The sequence below is a fragment of the Berghia stephanieae genome, chromosome 9 (genome assembly GCF_034508935.2).
Source record: "Berghia stephanieae isolate SIO BIC M18660-M18661 chromosome 9, UCSD_Bste_1.3, whole genome shotgun sequence".
NCBI lineage: Eukaryota > Metazoa > Mollusca > Gastropoda > Nudibranchia > Aeolidiidae > Berghia > Berghia stephanieae.
In genome coordinates, this window is record NC_088368.1 from 33,575,386 (window position 1) to 33,582,885 (window position 7,500).

General features: G+C 37.2%; 2 protein-coding genes across 3 annotated transcripts in view; both read right to left on the reverse strand.

Moving 5' to 3' along the window:
* Window positions 1-1,430, reverse strand: part of LOC144980089 (lysosomal thioesterase PPT2-like) — a 36,872-nt gene extending 35,442 nt beyond the window's left edge. Inside the window, exon 1 of the mRNA XM_078927585.1 lies at window positions 1,225-1,430. The gene's annotated coding sequence lies outside the window, so the exon portion shown is untranslated. The remainder of the gene's footprint in view (window positions 1-1,224) is intronic.
* Window positions 1-7,500, reverse strand: part of LOC144980094 (uncharacterized) — a 344,852-nt gene that overhangs the window by 171,179 nt on the left and 166,173 nt on the right. The window lies entirely within an intron of this gene.

A 7,500-nucleotide genomic window follows, 5' to 3' on the forward strand; every position in this document is an offset into this window, starting at 1 on the left:
TAATAGTTTTTTAAAACTTTTATGCATATAATATCTAGTGGGCGCCTAATTTGATATCGGCTTGGTTTGGCGTTGTCATCAAGACCCCGAAACCGCGGAATGTGTCTAGTTGAACGGTGCTTTCGGATGCGTTTGCGACGGTTAACGATTGCGGAGATGAGTTTGCGTTCTGGATAGATCGTCATAACATAGTAGTGTGAGCCTTGGAATAAAAATATTATTATTCCAAGGTGTGAGCACACACTGGGAGCGATCTATATTCATGTTTTCGTCCAACCAGGTCATCAATCACATGATTTGTTGCTGTCCAACGATTGGATATTTCTAATCAAATGTAAACACGCTTCTTTGTTTGCAAATGTTATAAACATACACATGTGTCAAACTGAATCACATGACCAATCGTGATGTTTGATATTTCAAAAGTTGTGAAAACTTTTCACAAAATGGGTTATTTTGAGCACATTTTGCAATGTGACCCATGACCTCGAGCACATGGAAAGTTAATACAGATCATGCCCATTAGAAACTGCTGCCATGCTGCCTTGGCTTGGCGAGGAAACTTTACGACATTAAATACTCGACATGCTCACGTCTACAAGGGTCTAAGATTTGAACATTTTCTGACAATTAGTCGCAGGTGTATGTGTGTGTTTGTGTGTGTGTCTGTGTGTGTTGGGGGGGGGGGGCGGTTGGGTAATCCTAATCCTTTGCATTACGAGTAATAAGTCAAGTATTGCCATTACAACTCATGTTGAAAACAGCAAGACAAGTTGGAACAAAATCGAACGGATAGAATGAATGAAATCGACGTCATTCAGCTCTTTTTTGTTTCGTTTTCAGACGGCCAGTGATAAGTTCCTACTTATATCTATCAATCAGACTATAGAAGAAACGAAACTGACGTCACCCAGCTCTGTGTTATTGTTTTTAGCCAGCCATTTTATGAGTAGTTAATAGATATATAATTCTATCAATCAGACTATGAAAGTTTATGGTGACACATTCTTTTGTGTGTTGGTACGTTATATCCGGCTGGCGGATGTTATGAGTATTTTGGCTAAACGCACAGCATCAATCAAGTTTTAAGGTTACACATTATAGTTTAGAGTGGTGGTATGATTGAAGCAAAACTGATTACTTCGAAAGCGTTTTAATTCCAAGAAGCTAAACGAGCAGGAAAATTAAACCCATAGAATCAACATTAACAACATAGCAGTTTACCTGAAGTCCTAATATTATCCTTCATTCATGAAGCAGGAGGATTTCTCGTGGTAAATGTATGTCCATTTAGAATTCACAATGCATTGGTCACTTGATTTAATCCACTGACCCCACTACATATTAATAAAGACACACCGACATTGACACGCTTTGCACACAACTCGGTTGTAGCAATTATATACTCATTGATCGTAGTGAAGTGGTATCACTGGTAGGTGTGTCATTGTTAAACAATAGCGTGCACATACATTAAGTGGTATAGAAATAATGAAGTTGACGTCACTCGGGTCTTAGTTATTATTTTCTGCCATCCGCGTTTATGAGTAATTCTCACTAAACTGTTCTACCAGGCTATAAAAACGTTTAAGGTCACTAGTTTTGTTTATTGTTATTTTCCATCGGCAATGTTGTGCAAAGGTGTTGCTTGCATTAAAGTGATTTATACAACATTAATTATGGATTACACAGATTGGTGTTGGCGTTATAATTCCGGATGGCAATCATAGGTAATATCCTTGGCTAAGGGCACACATTCCATCGATATAAGACAACTAAAATGTTAACAATATGTTTGTTCAGGTTTCCTTTATTGAATTCTCCGGGATGGCAAAAATAATGGCAAAACGGTGTGTCATTCGACCATAAAGTCGATTTATCTATTGGTTTATGGAGAAACCTCATAAAGTTCCTTTAAAAAATTATCAAAGAGCTGAATCAATAGGTAATATGCGCTTGGCTAAGGAGCTCACAACATTGCCATCCGGAAGTATAACGGACCAACACAAAACTGTGTGTAACAATGATCGTTTGTTGCCAGGTTAATACACTTTATTGAGAATTACTCAACGTGGATGGCAAAAAAAAAAAAAAAAAAAAAAGCAAGAACAAAGACCTGAGTGCGTCACCTTCGAACTATATATAGAATGCGCTTGGCCAAGGAGTTCAAAACATTGCCATCCGGGAGAATAACGGACCAACACACAAACTCTGTGTAACCATGAACTTTTATAGTCTGGATAATACAGTTTAGTGAGAACAACTCACAAACGCGGATGGCAAAAACAATAACAAAGGCCTGAGTGACGTCACCTGCATACTATCTATATATTGCGTTCATTCTATTGGTTATCATGGAAAAAACGAGCGGCTACCATAACAGTCTTCAATAAATCTTTTTATTTAATGAAGCTGGCGTCACTCAGCTCTTTGCTATTGTTTTTATAGATAGTATGCAGATGACGTCACTCAGGCCTTTGCTATTGTTTTTGCCATCCGCGTTTGTGAGTTGTTCTCACTAAACTGGATTAACCAGACTATAAAAGTTCATTGTTACACAGAGTTTGTGTGTTGGTCCGTTATACTTCCGGATGGCAATGTTGTGAACTCCTTGGCCAAGCGCATTCTATCTATAGATAGTTCGAAGATGACGTCACTCAGGTCTTTCTTATTGTTTTTTGCCATCCACGTTTATGAGTAATGCTCATAAACTTTTTAAAAATAATGAAGGCTGGCCAATCACATCTTGCATGAGTTTTATAGACTAATCACAAAATGAGTCACTCAAGTCTTTTTATGTTGTTTCATCCACGTTTATGAGATACAATGCTGCACTGAACTGGGTGATACGTCATCCAACGACTATAAACGTTCATGGATAAACACAGTTTTGTGTGTTGGTCCGTTATACTTCCGGATGGCAATGTTATGAGCTTCTTAGCCATGCGCATACAATCTATACAGCCCGATGGCTGATTAATTCTCACTAAATTCTATCAATTAGGCTATACATTAATGTTAAAGGTTACGCCGAAGACTAAAATATGAAAAGGTGAATTGGATTCAATAGTCTGGTGTCACGCCGCCCAGCAACGGCGAGCAGCGTGGTTCTAAACAAATTCAATCGGTATTTTTTATTCTTCATGCTGGCTAGAACTTTTCATGTCATGTGATCAGAATGTATAAAAGTCAAAACATGATCAGATTTTTTATGTTTTTCTCCTCTGGATACACTATTATGCTCGTCGGAGAAGTATTTCATAAGGGCGTCCGCCATTGTTCCGATAGTGTAGAGCCAGTTACTAAGTTACCATGCGTCATTACTAGGGAAGTGACGTCATGACTGTTGAAGCGTGTTATATGGATGTCAATGTTAAGTCGGTAAACATGGCATTTGTGTATTGATGGTATGCGTTTAAATTAAATACACACAACATCTTCTTCTCCTTCATTTACTTGCAGTCCACCTTTGTTGTATTTCGAAAGTTTTACACAAGCAATACTTAACATGACATATTATCTAGATAGATTTATATTGTCGTCTTAAAAATGAACCAAAATCATGTGCTTCAACCGCGTCTTCTGTGAGGTTATTCCAAAGGCGAATTGTTGATGGGATGAAGGATAGCACATATGACTTTGTAATTACAAACTTAGTGTTAGGTATCGTTTGGTCGTGGTCTTTTGTTTCTGAAATTGTTGGTCTTGGTTGGAGTTTGTTAGTTTTGACTTCTCACAGACCTTTGAGCATCTGAAAAAAACAGTGTTACTCCAGCCCTTTTTCTTCTTTCCTTGAGTGTTAAAAAAGATAAATTAAAATTGAGCTTTATATAGCGCAATATCCACTAAATGTGCTTTACAAGGGGTCCCGGCCAACAGCAACATTTAACATGTAGGACGGGACATGACGCCTGTTAGGCGATATTACAATTTTCAGACACAGACAACGCTGCTAACGACCAGGTACTCATTTTACACCTGAGTACGGTGAGAGAATGTGAGTAAAGAGCCTTCTCCGAGGACTCAACTGTGTGGCGAGCGCGAAGCTCGAACCCTGGACCTTCCGATCCGAATGCGAGTGTCATACCACAAGACCACGCATAGTCCTGAAGCTTTTAACAATGCCAGTTACGCTTGTGGATGTTCTGTAATCACGAGTGACAATGCGAGCTACCTTCCGCTGCACCATTTCATTTTTTTTCTTTCATATTTCTTTCTTTCACAGGGTCCCAAACTACCAAGGTATACTCAACAATGGGTCAAATTAGCGTTTTGGCACAGGTTTCTTTTATCTCTCTCTCTCTCTCTCTCTCTCTCTCTCTCTCTCTCTCTCTCCCCCCCCCCCCCCGAACAATTGCCTACGTTCCTTCTTATGAGAGCATTGATGGTGTTAGCATTTTTAGAGATATTATCAACATGTTTGGCCCGATGTGTACAAACTTGCGCACATTATTTGGGCCAAAATAGGGAATGAGATTAGCGGAAGAATAGCGTCCCCTTGATGGTTGGTCCGCCGAGGAGCGAGAACGCATGCGCACAACCAAATGACGTTCTCTCTCTAATAATTTTCCGCGGTGACGTCACAGACTATGGGTGACGTCCAATCAAGGGGCGCTACTCTTCCGCTAATATCATTCCCTATAAGACAACTGTGATTTGCCAATTTATTGAAGTGTGCATGATGTCAATAACTATCAGCCAATGATGATCCATGACGGTTCAATGAATTATAAGGCGGTGAAGAGAATAAGTCTTTTGGTTTTTAATTTGTATTTTTGTTTTGTTTTCTTTTCTTTTCTTCACTTTATTTTTTTTTCTTGTCTTTATTTCAATCTTTCTTTTTTTTTTCTTTTCTTTTCTTTATCTTTTTTTTTTTTTTTTGGAAGTTGTATTGTCCCAAATGAGATTGCGAGTATGACAGACAGATAGTTTGCAACAAGCCACTTGCTAACCGCTTGAATAAATTCCACTGATATGCCATTTTCCCTCCGTTTAGGCAGTGTGAGCTATAAAAATTGAACAAAAACAAAAACAAAAGCCGCTAGAGATTAAAAATCGTTCTGAGAAGTTGTTTATTTAACAGTGACAGACAAAGCAGAATGACGAATAGGTACATGAAAAATTAATTATTGAATGAAACAAAATTTAACATTATGATGAAGAAAAATCTAAGTATCTATTTTGGCATATTCTTGATACTTGATATAGTATAATTGAAAATTTTGCTTTTTTTCAAGATTCGAACCTCCTTTACACAACCAAAGAGCTGTACGATAGTAAAGCTTGTGACAGTCAATCAATACTTTGAGTCATTAAAAAATAATCACGCTATAATGAGTGTTTGTATTTTAATTGGATATTTTGATTCGTTGTTGTTGTTTTATATTTGTGTGGTAAGCTTGGAATAACCAATTACTTAGCCGCAGTGTATCGCCGCAAAATAAGTTAAGGCGAAGCGACTTGCTCAAAGCAATAGACACTTAGATAACCACGCCTCTCGGACAGTCGTCATAATGTAAACATTGATATTGATTGGTAAACATAGCAAACTACACAGGTTCGACTATCGATGGTATGTGTCTAAGTAAAATACACAACCGTCCGACAGCTTGATAAATAAAACCAATACAGAAATCGATATGTAAACTAAAACGTTTATAATATGATCGAGAAAATCGTGTGATAACTAATCACTCATTTGGCGGTATAAAAACAATAACAGTGATCAGAGAAAGGTCGAATTCATTATTCACTTTATTGTTTATAGATAGAATGCGCTTGGCCAAGGAGTTCACAACATTGCCATCCGGAAGTATAAAGGACCAACACACAAACTCTGTGTAACCAGGAACTTTTATAGTCTGGTTAAGACAGTTTAGTGAGAACAACTCACAAACGCGGATGGCAAAAACAATAACAAAGGCATGAGTGACGTCATCTGCATACTATCTATAGGTGAAAGTGTGCCACAAATTCAATGTTTTGATAGGTCAAAATCTACTGGTTAATACCGATTGGGTAATATTAAGATGCAAAGACTGGACCGCTATAGATAGTATGCAGTTGACGTCAATCAGTTCTTTGTTATTATTTTTTTTGCCATCCGCGTTTATGAGTAATTTTCACTAAACTCTATTAACCAGAATATAAACGTTCAAGGTTATACATAGTTTTATGTGTTGGTCCGTTGTACTTCCGGATGGCACTGTTGTGAGCTTCTTAGTCAAGCGCACACTGTCTATAGATAGTATGCAGTTGACGTCACCAAGAAGCTTGTATTATTTTGCCATCCGCGTTTATGACATGATTCTCACTATGTGTATTAACCTGACTATAAAGTTCATGGGTACATATAGTTTAGTGTGGTCCGTTAACTTCCGGATGGCAATGTTATGACTCTTAGTCAAGCGCATACTATCTATAGATAGTATGGCTTGGCTAAGAAGATGACAACATTGCCATCCGGAAGTATAAGGACCAACACAAAAACTATGTGTAACCTTATACGTTTATAGTCTGGGTAATATAGTTTAGTGAGAATTACTCATAAACGCGTATAGCAAAAAGCAAGAATAAATACCTGAGTGGTGTCAACTTCATACTATCTATAGATATTATACACTTGGCGAAGAAGTTCACAACATTGCCATCCGGAAGTATAACGGACGAACACACAAAACTATGTGTAGTAACCATGACTTTAAAAGTCTAGTTAATACCATTTAGTGAAATCCCTACAATCGCGATGGCAAATATAATAACACAAGGCTTGAGTGACTTTTCCACTTCTATCATCTATACATAAGACAAGCTCCTTTTACGAACTGGTGAGCATTTTATTGAACCGCGTGCTATTAATAGAGCAATTATTATTTTTTTTGGACTCAATTCCAGCTCACAATATTTCAACAAAAATCAGCTACATCAATCTGTTTTACATGACACATGTTATTCTAGACAGCTTCTATCCACCAAATGAAACTGTACATTGATAATAGTTTAATATTATTCTTCACAAGGAAAGAGATGTTTTCGTTAATTCAAGGCTAATTCTTTAGCGTAACCGCTCAAAAGTATCGGGCTAAAAGGAACGTTAACTTTTTTTAAAACCTAAAGTTTTCCCCAAACTGTGGTTACAACACAAATCTACAATTAAACGCACAAACACACACAAAAATAAATACAAAAAGTAAGAACAAAAAAACGAAAACAAAACAAAACAAATTAAAAATTAAAAAAAACAAACAACCATCAATCAAACGTTTCGCTTTAATGTTCTTTTTCGTATAATGTGCAGCCAGGAGACAGTATAAAAGTGTTGTTTCCATTGTTTGTTTTTATGATGAAGAAGCCATGGCTTGTCTATTTAATTATTCATAAACTCGCTTTGCCAGTTTGTATAGAAAGAATCATATTACAGTCGAGTCATAGAGGGGAAAAAACCCACAAAACAACAACTTCAAATCAAAACAAGACAACAACCACAATTTAAAAAAAGAC